At 39.1% G+C, this 12,543-nt stretch overlaps 1 protein-coding gene and 1 pseudogene across 8 annotated transcripts in view; both read right to left on the bottom strand.

Annotated features, from left to right (window-relative positions):
- Window positions 1-12,543, bottom strand: part of SDK1 (sidekick cell adhesion molecule 1) — a 537,600-nt gene that overhangs the window by 469,189 nt on the left and 55,868 nt on the right. Inside the window, exon 2 of one of the 8 annotated variants that reach the window (XM_038539594.1) lies at window positions 12,189-12,357. The exons of the other annotated variants lie outside the window; for them this stretch is intronic. The gene's annotated coding sequence lies outside the window, so the exon portion shown is untranslated. The remainder of the gene's footprint in view (window positions 1-12,188; window positions 12,358-12,543) is intronic. 8 annotated transcript variants of the gene reach the window in all.
- The window catches only part of LOC119872165, a 52,816-nt pseudogene that overhangs the window by 2,927 nt on the left and 37,346 nt on the right, over window positions 1-12,543 (bottom strand).

The raw sequence follows: 12,543 nt of genomic DNA on the forward strand, positions 1-12,543 counted from the left end.
ATGGCCCCAGATGCATGCACATGCACACACAAACAGAAACAAAAAAGGGGAAGAAAATATAACAAAATGTTAACAGCAGTTATTTGGGGTGATCTTAGATTATGTTTTCTTGATATATTCCTATATTTTCTAAATTGTCTATAAGGCCTTGAGCTCACAACCCTAAGTAAGCTAAGAGTTGGTCACTCAATCTAGATGACCCCAGAAAGAATTATTTAAGAAAAAAAAAGTAGTCAGAAATTATTTGGAGTCTCTGAATAGGAATTAAAATTACAATAAAATTTATTTATACAATTGCTTATTTGGCTCCCTCACTCATCCATAAATAAAATTAGAGTAGGAATTATATGCATCTTGCTCATAGCTATACTCTGAGTGCCTGGCACATTCTAGGAAGTGAATAAATATTGATTATGAATAAATGAAAGAAAGGAGGAAAAACAGGAAGGAAAGGTAAGAGGAGGGGAATGAAGGAGCAAGGTCCTGGTGAATCTGACAGACAAGGAGCTTGTCAGTCAACTTCTTCAAGCATCCTTGCTGCCTAGCTGCTGTCTGGCATATAACATATCCTGAACATGTTGTATACATGAATACATAGATAAACTGAGATTTACTTCTTTCAAATGTTTTTCAGCTTTACTGAGGTATAATTGACATTGGAAACTGTAAGGTATTTAAAGTATATATCATAGTGATTAAATATATGTGCACCTCATGAAAGGACTCCCCCATCTAGTTAATTCACACACATGAATTCATTTTACCTGTCAACCTGATGGGGCTAAGAGATGCCCAGACAGCTGTCAAACACTTCTGGATATCTGTCAGGGTGTTTCTGGAAGAGATTAGCATTTGAATCGGTAGCCTGGATGAAGAAGATCTGCCTTCTCCAGTGTGGGTGGGCATCTTCCAATCTGCTGGAGTCAGGGTGAATGCACTCTTTTATCTTGAACAAGGATAGCTGTCTTCTCATGCCCTCAGACATCCATACTCCTGGCTCTCTGGCCTTCAGAACCACAATAGGAACTTATACTACCTGCTTTCCTGGGTCACCAGTTTGCAGATGGGACATCGTGGCACTACTCACCCTCCAAAACTGTGGGAACCAATCCCTCCTAATAAATCTCTTAAATATCTCTATGTATCATATTGGTGGTTTCTCTGGAGAACCCTTACTAATACATCCAATTCCCTCCAACAGCATCCAACACCCTCTATCATCATGCCTCGTCTGTCTTGGCATCTTCATGTTCTCCAGCCCCAAACAACCATTGCTTTTATCACCTCCATATTGTATTTCTCACACAACTGCTATTGACTTCTCCCGTCCTTCCCAAGCCCTGTTTCTTTACGGACACCGTTAAGTACAATGTTCCCACCTGATTTTTCATAGCCTACAAGATGCTATAGATTAGACGTTATATTATCTCAGGGTCCCCTGTACTTTTCCCTCAGTGTTTATCACAATGCAGTGGCATCATTATTTTGTGGTTAGCTGCTTAATGATTGTCTTTTCCACTCTGCTATAAGCAACTCAAGAGCAGGGATCATATGTCATTTGCGTATTGCTGTGTCCCCAGACCTGGCCCAGTGCTTGGCACGAGAGCAAAGCTGGGTTCCAATCTCCAGGGAATAAGCCTGTGGATAAGGTCCAGTGGGAGAAAACAGAGGGAGGCACACCTATGAAAGGGGCAGCCCTAGGATTCTTTCATAGGCCTCTGGCCCTGTTGTTGCTGCTTATCTTTTCATGAAACTTAGCCATCATCAAATGAACATATTACTCTACTATTGTTGAATATGTTCTACTTTAGGAGAATGTGCTCAGAGGGTGCCACTCATCTCCTTACATACCTCCTACTCCTCACCCTCTCCTCCCCAAAGCATCCACACAATCACTTATTCATCCAGCTCCTCTCTCCTTCTCAAGGTTAATCTTCTTGCTAAAGCTACACCCCTCCTTTCCCTTTTCCTCTTCCCATCTGTCATGTTTTCCCATCTCTGTCACCCTCATGCATCCTTCCAGCCTGGAAGAGTGGGGAACTCTCCAGTATCTCCTTATTTTCTGCTTCCCTTCAATGCCAAAGTCCTGGAAAAACTGTCTCTGTCTGGAGCACTCACCTCCACCCCACCCACACACTATTATCATTTACTCAGTTTTTTTTCAATAGTTACTATGTGCTAACAATACAGAAGCCAAAACATTCCCAAAAGTTGCAATAAAGCACCTTCCTGCCATTGGTGTCCTCAAGCCCCACACTCCCCTCATGGGCAACCCTGCTAGCAGTATCTTATGTATCTTTGCAGAGAGCAGATGTACACATATATTATTTGTATTCTTTTATTCAAATGGAGGCATTTGTGCATTTTTACCCTTTGATTCTCCAATTTAAATATCTTGGAAGTATCTTACATAAGCATATCCAAAGCTTCTTCATTCTTGTCCCCTTTCTTTATTGAAGTAAAGTTGACATACAATATCCTATTAGTTTAAGATTTGCTTAATTAAGCCAAGAACAAATACTACGAGCACCTATTGCTTTTCTCCTCTAACTTGATGGTGTCCTAAGCACAACTGAAGCCAGATCTCACAGTAATGGATACGCGCTTGTGTTGCTGCTGGACAAGCAAGGTCACAGTGGGAAAATCAATAAGATTGGTTCCCATGGATCATGTCAGATAATAATCTTTTTATTTCTTTCTAAAATATCATACCACCAGAGAACATTTGTCTTCTACTTTTTATTGTGAATACCACTGCCTCCTTATGTAGGTTCCTGAGAAGAGGGTATGCTTTTTCTGAACCATTTCCAACATGTGGTTGTTCCATGGAACTGTTGTTTGTAGATTTCTATAGCTAAAACAGGGAAGTTGCCCATTTTAGTCCAAATTTCAGTCTGTGATTCACCTTACACTTCAGGGAATAGCCTGACATCATTAGACATTAGCCATTTTTATTCTATGGCATTGTTACTCTGCTTTATGATAACCATAAAACTTAAAAATTTGAGCCATTTCTTTCCTTCACAAGTCTGAAATTCAGAAATTTCTAATTGGTTTTCATATACATTTGAATTTATTCATGTTCAAAGGTAATTCTACATATGAAACACTGTTGTAATTGTCTGAAATAAATTGGTGAGCTTCCTGCTGCTAAATAATAAAAAAAAAAAATGAGAGACGAGTATCTTTTTTTTTTTTATCTTAAGTTGAAGAAATTTTCTTCCAAATGATTTTCCTTGAAGAAGAAAATTATCTGACAAGGACAAACACATTATATTTGAGTATTTCTGGTGGGTCACAGTCTTGTAAGGAAACATTAGCCCAGTGAATTGCTTGTAAATCCAGGCTAACATATTAGTGTATTTTATTTCTAAAGTGTTTTGAGACCACACATTATGAAAGGTGTTATATAAATGCAAAGTACTACTTTTAAATTAAATTTTCTTGGAACTCAAAAGTCATATGGCTTTTATTAATGTAAAGTTTATCTTGACCTTGCAGCAGAGAGTATAATCAAGTTGAAAAAATATTGGTATAATGTTATAGGGGTTAAAACTAATGTGGAATCTTATAAAGAAGAAATGCTTTCCTACTTTCCAAACAAGATTGACTGTGTGACACTGGCTTGGTGATTTATCTGTAAAAGTTATACCATGATCTCATAATTCAATATTGGTAGGGATGCTCAATGCATGATTTATTGGGTTTCTCTTTATCCTAAATGCCAGCAAAAGAAACAGGCTATCCAATGGGCTTACTTTTTCATTTACTACATGTAAAATGTGAAAGAGAAGCAATATGAGAATTGTAAAAGGATAAACCCTTGCTACTATCACTGAAAATTAACAATAAGCCTCAAGTGAATTATTACAATTTTGGCAAACACAAAGAAAATTCTATTTACTCATGGCCCTCAAAGAAAAAAAAAATTACTGTTATAGCAAAAAAAAAAAAAAAGTCAACATTGTCTGGTGCTTGAGACAGGAGTGTAACATGTCAGTTCACAGTAGATTCATGGTAATCACCACGTGGAGGCTCATCCAACTAGTGCTGGACATAATGTGAGAGCCACGAGGAGCAATGTGGATCGCTTCATTGACAGCCACCAAGCTGTCTATCCCAGCTGACATCCCCTATTTGTTCAAAAGGTTAGATCTGCTCTGGGTTATAAACTGTAAACCTTTCCTAAGAGTGTAATTGTCACTGGGTACTTCTTCAAGGCAATATTCTAAGAAATGGACAGATATATTTATAAGAACATTTAGGAAATATATTTTGTAGCTTAACAGCTCAAATAAAAAACATTCATCCCTACAAAGATGATCAAAACAAGTATTTTTAAACTGAAAATATTTTTGTTTGCAATAGAAACATGGGTTCTGGCTGTCAAAACATTTCTAAATAAAACATGATTTTTGCAAAAGATATTCAATTTGGCAAATATGTGCTTGTATAGAGAGACTCAAAGTACTTTAAAGTTATGGACCCATCAAAAATAAAAATAATATTTCCTATTATTTACTAACTCTATGAAAAGAACTGAGCAAAAGCTTCATATTTATCACTAATTTAATCCTGGTTATTATTAAATGTGTGAAACAGATAAGAAAGCTAAGGCCTGGGGAAGTAATTTGTGCAAAGTTTCATGAACAGTTGAAGAGTGGGACTGCACTGACTCGCAAGCGGTAATAATAACAAAGAAGTTTAAGAGACTTTTGAAAACAGTTCATTTTCTCATAGAATAAATGCCTAGGGGAAAGGAGCCGAGGACTAGAGGTTCCATGATGTCAGTCAACAATTCTGTCCCTTCTATCCATGAAGGGAAGCTAGGAAACCAAGACACAGAATTAGTGTAATTTTTCTAGAGGAAGGCTTGGCCAACATTTTCTATAAATAACCAGACAGTAAAAGTTTCAGGTTTGCAGGCAAATGGTCTCTATCCCAACTACCCGCCTCAGTCCATGTAGCTGGAAATTATCCAAAGATGATGCATGATGTCCACAATAGCCAAACTGTGGAAGGAGCCTCGGTGTCCATCAAAAGATGAATGGATAAAGAAGATGTGGTCTATGTATAAAATGGAATATTACTCAGCCATTAGAAATGGCAAATACCCACCATTTGCTTCAACATGGATGGAACTGGAGAGTATTATGCTCAGTGAAAGAAGTCAATCGGAGAAGGACGAACATTAGATGGTCTCATTCATTTGGGGAATATAAAAAATAGTGAAAGGGAATAAAGGGGAAAGGAGAAAAAATGAGTGGGAAATATCAGGAAGGGAGACAGAACATGAGAGACTCCTAACTCTGGGAAACGAACTAGGGGTGGTGGAAGGGGAGGTGGGCGGGAGGTGGGGGTGACTGGGTGACAGGCACTGAGGGGGGCACTTGATGGGATGAGCACTGGGTGTTATTCTGTATGTTGGCAAATTGAACACCAATGAAAACAAATTTATAAAATAAAAAAATAAACAAAAAACAAGGATGATGTATGAACGAACAGGTGGTGTATTGACAGAAACACAAGGCTGGCAGAAGGCAGGGGTGCCAATTGGCCTCGGCCAGCTGTGCTGACCCGTTGCAGGGCAACCAGGACTTGGCACAGGGGAGAGCAGGTGAAGTAGGTGCACGTGGACAGAACCACGGGCCCACTGGGAAAGCTGACCGGCTGCCGAGCCTGGCACACACCCATCAACAGAGGCAGGACTCACACCTAGACCTGGAAGACTCGGAGCCCATGCTCCCAACCACAACGCTACTCTATCGTCTCACCTCCTACAACTTCAGCTCAGAAGCCACACTCATGAAAGCTGGAAGGTACTCTGCACACTGCTCCAAAACAGGAAGATTTTAAATGAGGAAACTAAGGCCTGGGGAGGACGGGACTTTGTAGAAGTCACAGGGCGAGTCAGAAGTGGAGATGCAACTTGTCTCCTATTTCCCTTGCACCACTGGTCCCTCTCCTGCTTCTCATCAGACGAGAACAGCGGCAGCCCCAGCATTTAAAGAACAGTCAGGAAATGCTGTCTATCCAGCCCCTGCATCATTTCTCATGACACCCTTCAGTATAGACAACTGCAGGTGCTGGATGGGCAGCACTTCCTGACTGCTCTCCACGATTTTAGAAAGGCTTGGATCTGACCTGGGTTCTCCTTCTAGCTCTAGCGCTTCTTGGCTATGTGACCTGGGCCCGAGAACCGAGCAGTATAACCGCAAACCACCAGCCTGGACCGAGCGCCTCCTGCACACTGCACTTCTCTCTGAGATTTTATAAAGGCTTGGAACACTCCAAAGAAACACTCAGACAGCCTCAGGTGCTATAAATAGCAATAATACAATTAACGTGGTGTACACAGCACTCAGAAAGGAGTTAGGAAGTGGCCGCATCATTACCACAGTAAGCACTGATTGTCCTAAAGCTCTTAATGCTCCAGCTGCCCTGAATGTCGTTAAAAATAGTTTCCAGAGTAGTTTCCTTTTGGAAATATTCTAACCTTTGGAGTAAAATCTAACATCTTTGATGAACGTGGCATGGCTCCACTCTCATTCCCTCACTCTGGGCTATTGTGGGCTCTATACTCCGATTATCAATGTGCTGAGCCCAGTTCACAGAAAAAAAGGAAGTGATTCCCATTGTGTTTCCAAAGCAATTTGAAACTAGAAAATTTAATTACGATTTTCCTTTTTTCCATGCATCCTGAGAAGCCATAGAAAGTAGAACCCCATCTCCCTTCTGTCTTTTTCAGGGAGAGACAGTTATCTAGAAAGGCAAAAGTCCTTCCTGTACCTTCTAGAAGGCCAAAGTCCTTCCTGTACCTTCTAGAAAGGCAAAAGTCCTTCCCATACCTCCCTTCCTGCTTCTTCACAAGTGACTTCATACAAGTTAAGTTCAATGCCTACCTTGAGGCTATATCCCAGGAGCATTCCTTCCTTTATCCATTCAATAAACACTTTAAAAAAACTTAACCTTTTTAAGATAAAAGCAGATTCCACTTCAGTGGTAAGGAAGAGTCAGCACACTGCAGATGCAGAGCATCCCCAGCACCTCAAGGACCCCCTGTGATGGCCTTCACAGTTACCAGCACTTCTCCCCACCTCACTGACCCCTGGCAACCTCTAATCTGTCTTCCATCCCGTTAACTTCATCATTTCAATAACGTCATATAAACAGAATTATACAGGATATGGCCTCTGGGGTTGAATTTTTTCATCACCTTAATTCCTGGAAGAATTGTTGCCCCAAGTTGTTCATTCCTTTCTATCGCTGCATTGTAACCTGCAGCTTAATTAACGTTACCAGTCAAGGGACATTGGGTTTTTTTCAATTTTTGGTGATTATGAATAGAAAATGCCATGAATATTCATGTACTGATTTTTATGTGAACATGATTTTTCCATTTTCTGGGGAAAAAAATGCCCATACGAAGTTGTGTTTGTTTTAAATGCTGTCATGCTTCAGTTCTGAGGCCCCGACTAGAGGCCAGTCAGTTCCTCTAGAGCAGTGGGTGAGACCACACCCAAACACGTCCCTGATGGGGCTCTCATGTGTTAGGACCACTCTGCACTAGCCCTCATTGCTCTGGGGCCAGGCACCAGCAAATAGGGACAGACTCCAGATCTGGCAGGCCACTGAATTATGCAAATTAGCCAATGCCAAGGTGCCCAGGAAACCTGGATAACCCCACCCTGCTTGACACAGTATCTGCCCTCCACAGCTCCAGCTTGCAATTCCCTGCATGGCTTTCCTGGGTCCTGGCCTTCTCCTGTGGAGTTGTAACTATGACTCTGTCTTTCTACCTGTCCCAGGGTCAGCACATTGTTTCTAGCTATGAATCAAATCTTTAAATCTTATAGAACAATCCAAGAGTGCATTTGATGGGTTGTAATTGCGTTTTTAGGTTTATTTAAAAACAGCCAATTTATTCCCATTAGTTGCTGTACCATTTTATCTTTCTGCCAGCAAGGTATGTGAGTGATGATAGTAGGTTTCAGATTTTTTCTTTTATTTCTTGATGCTTTTTATCAATTTAAGGAAGTTCCCCCTTCATTCCTAGTTTGCTGGGAGTCATCACCAGGAACAAATGCTGAAATTTGTCAAAAGTTTTTTCCTGCATAAATTGATTCAATCATGTGTTTTCTCTTTTAGACTGTTGACATAATGGGTTACATGAATTGACTTTCAATGTTGAATCAGCCTTTGATAGATAACTGAAGTAAATCCTACTTAGGATATGTAATTTGTTTTCTACGTTGCTGAAACTGATTTAATAGTATTTCTTAAAGATTTTTATGAGTAAGGGTGTGGGAAATATTGGTCTACAGATTTTACTTTTTTTTTAAACTGCCTTTATCTGGTTTGGGTATCAAGGTCATATTATTCTCATAAATTGGAAAGTATTTTCTCCTCTCCATTTCTTTGGATGTGAAATTGTCATTCTTTAAAAGGTTCATAAAACTGGGTTATCTTCTCTGGCAACTCACTTCAAATGTGATGACACTGGAAACTGGAGGGAAATCCCCCTTTCAGGCAGTTTTTCATGGCAAATTCAATTTCTTTATTGGTTATGAGACTATACAGGTTCTCCATTTCATCTTGGTTGAGTTTCTGTGGTTTTTCCTTCTTGCGGAGTAGTCTGTGTCACCTAGGTGATCAAATGTATATGTGCAGAGTTCTTCATATTATTCCTCTCATTTTTTGCAGGGACTATTGTGATTCCCCTTTCATTTCTCATATTGGTAATTTGGTATATTTTCTTTCTTCATTATCAGTCTTGCTGTGGGTTTGTCCACTGTACTGATCTCTTCAAAGAATGAGCTTTTTTTTTTGGTCTTTTTCAGATTTTTATACAAATTCTAGTTAGTTAATATATAATGTAATATCTGTTTCAGGAATAGAATTCAGTGATTCATTATTTACATACAACACCCAGTGTTCATCACAAGTGCCCTAATACTCATTACCCATCTAGCCCATCACCCACCCACTTTCCTCCATCAACCCTCATTTTGTTCTCTATTGTTAAGAATCTCTTATGCCTTGCTTTCCATTCTTTTTTTTCCCCTTCCCTTATGTTCATCTGTTTTGTTTTTTAAATTCCACATGCAAAAAAAAAAAAAAAAAATTCCACATGCAAGTGAAAACATTTGTCTTTTTCTGGTGTATTTTACTTAAATACACACTAGCTCCATCCAAATTGTTGCAAAAGGCAAGATTTCATTCTTTTTTTTTTTAAGATTTTATTTCTTTATTCATGAGAGACAGAGAGAGAGAGAGAGAGAGAGAGAGAGAGAGAGGCAGAGACATAGGCAGAGGGAGAAGCAGGCTCCACGCAAGGAGCCCGATGTAGGACTTGATCCTGGGACTCCAGGATCACGCCCTGGGCCGAAGGCAGGCACCAAACCGCTGAGCGACCCAGGGATCCCCCAGATTTCATTCTTTTTGTTGGCTGAGTAATATACATTCCATTGTATATATACACATCTTTATTCATCAGTTGATGGACGCTTGGACTCTTTCCATAGTTTGGTGATTGTTGGTAATGCTGCATTAAATATCAGGATGGAGGTATCCCTTTGAATCTGTATTTTCATATTGTTTGGGTAAATGCCTAGCAGTGCAACTGGAACCAGCTTCCTTTAATATCAATTTTTCCACCATTTTTGTTTTCAGTTTCATTGGTTTCTGCCATGACCTTTATCATTCCCCTCCATTTCCTTTGGGTCTATTTTGTTCTTCTTTACCTAGTTCCTTGAGGTTTATTTAACTGCCTTTATCTGGTTTATTGAGACTCTTCCTTTTTGTAATGTACGCACTTCAGGCTATAAATTTTCCTCTCAGCCCTGTTTTAGCAGCATCACAAAAATTCTGACATTTTGTATTTTATTATCATTCACTATTCTGCATTTTTTAAAAAAAGTTCCTTTGGTTTTTTTTTTTTTGATTCAAAGACAATTTTTAGAAGTGTGTTAATTTCCCCAGGTTTGGGGGATTTTCCTGTTGTCTGTTATTGACTTTTGATTCCACCATGGTCAAAGAATATTTCTGTATGATTTCAATCCTTTTCATTTTTTGAGGTTTGTTTTATGGCCCAGGATAATGTTTATCCTTGTGAATGTCCCATGTATACTTGAAAAATCCATTTACTTTGTTTTTTGTTGGGTGTTTTATATATGTTAATTAAGTTCTGTTGTTTGGTAATTTTGTTCTCCATCACAGCTGATTTTCATTGGCATGTTTATATCATTTACATTTACTATAATTATTGATATGTTAGGGTTTAAATTTGCTATTATTTGTTTTCTGTTTAATCTGATTGCTACTCTATTTCTCTTTTCTTATCTCCCTGTAGGTTATGTAAACATTTTTTGGAATAGATAGTGATTTCTTTCTAGTGTTTTTCAGTACCTTGCTTTGTATAGTTTTCCTAGTGGCTGACGTAGGTATTACAATATACATATATAACATCACTCCAAGTGAAGTTTAAAAACCTTACTTTCACTAAGATCTCTTTACTTCCTCTACTTTTTTAAGGTAATTAATATTTCCTCTACATTTACTAGGCACCATATCAGATGTTGTTATAAGTTTTGCTTCAACCATCCAATAACGATTTAAGAAATTCAAGGAAAATAGAATAGTCTGATACAATCTACCTCTATTTTTATGCAATGTTCTTCTTTCCTTTCTGAGGTTCCATGTTTTCTCCTTTTATCATATTTTTTCTGTTTAGAAAATTTCCTCTAGCTATTTCTTAAGGATAAGTTTGCTAACAACAAATTCCCTTAGTTTTTCATCACCTGAGTAATGTCTTGATTTCCCTTTCATTCCTCAAAGATATTGTCACAAAATATAAAATTTGCTATCGACAGTTCTTCTCTTTCAGTATTTGAAAAATGTTCTGCCACTTTCTTCTAGCACTCACGGTTTCAGATGACTGTTGTCATTAGAACTCGTGTTCCCCTAAAAGGAATATGTCATTTCACTCTGACTCCAAGACTTCTCCTTTTCTTTGGTAGTCAGAAGTTTAATTATAATATGTCTTGGTGTGAATTTCTTTGCATTTATCTGATTTGGGGTTGCTCAACTTCTTAAATTTATAGGTTTATGTTTTTTGCCCAATTTGGGATGTTTTCAGAAGTTATGTCTTCAAATACTATTCAGCTCAACCCTCCTTTTCCTCTCCCATGGTGGGTCTTGATGATATGAATGTTAATTCTTGTTATTGTCCCACAGAACTTATGGATCTCTTCCTCCCCACCCCACCCCCAGTGTATCTTTTCTCTGTTGCTCAGATTGGGTAGATTCTTGCTCTATCCTCAAGTTCACTGATTCAACCCTCTATCACCTCTCCTCTGCTACTGAGCCCAAAGAGTGAGGGCTTTTTTGGTTATTCTCAGTTCTTTAATTTCCATTTGGTTCTTTTTTGTTATACTTCTTTGCTGAGCTTTTCTATTTTTTCTTTTCTATGAAGAAAATTAATAATTATTTTTGGGAGTACTTTTATGATTAGCTGCTTTAAAATCTTTTCCAGATAGGGGGGCCTCTGTGGCTCAGTTGTTTAAACATCTGAATCTTGATTTTAGCTCAAGTCATGATCTCATGGTTGTGAAATCAAGCCCTGTGTTAGGCTTCATGCTGGGTATGGAGCCTGCTTAAGATTCTCTCTCTCCCTGTCCCCCTCCCCTCCCCCTTTTCTAAACTATAAAACAAAATAGAAATAAAATCTTTTCTAAGTAATGCCAACATCTGATTTCTTTCTGTATTAGTGTGTTTACTGGCTTTTCTTGTAAAAATTGCGATTTTCCTGGTTCTTGGTATGATAAATCATCTTCGTTTATAGCCTAAACATTTCAAATAAAATATAATAAGACTTGTAATCTATGTAATCTCCTTTTTGCAGGCACAACCTTGGTTATTATGTAGCATAAGGGCCATATGGGTGTGTATGTATAGCTTTGCACCAGGCTCCGCCAATATTACCCTAGCAAAAGGGGGGTAGAGACTCCAACTACCTCATTGCCTCTGAGAGAGAGTAAAGATCAGCTCTGCTATGAGCCCCACAACCACCAGGAAGAGGGAGAAAAAGGCTGACTGCTTTGTTGCTGTACAGTGGAGCTAAAGCTCCTGCTCCACTGGGCCCAGCTGAAACAAGTGTGGGGTATAAGGCCTAACGGTAATTAGCTCACCTCTCATCAGCTCCTTTGGTCTCTTTGCTGTTGTGTTGGGGTGATGCTCAGCTGTTGTAGAGCCCAATGTGAGGGAATCAGAGCATGAACTATTTTCACTGGGCAGAAGATGGAGGATCAGTTCCATGCTCAGTCCTGCCAACACCACTCAATGGGCAGGTCAGAGTACCTGTTTTGATAGAGTGGAATAGGGGCAGAACACTGACTTTCACATGATGAGGCAGTGGGGGAAGGAGGGAGCTTTTTTCCCATTCCTTAGCTAGAGTAGCACAGATCTTATCAAGAGAAAACTCTTTTGGTAGGCCACCCCTTTCCTAGACCTTAGGCTAGAAGCAATAGGCTTTTCTTGGAGCTT

The sequence above is a fragment of the Canis lupus genome, chromosome 6, assembly GCF_011100685.1.
Source record: "Canis lupus familiaris isolate Mischka breed German Shepherd chromosome 6, alternate assembly UU_Cfam_GSD_1.0, whole genome shotgun sequence".
In the NCBI taxonomy this organism is placed as follows: Eukaryota; Metazoa; Chordata; class Mammalia; order Carnivora; family Canidae; genus Canis; species Canis lupus.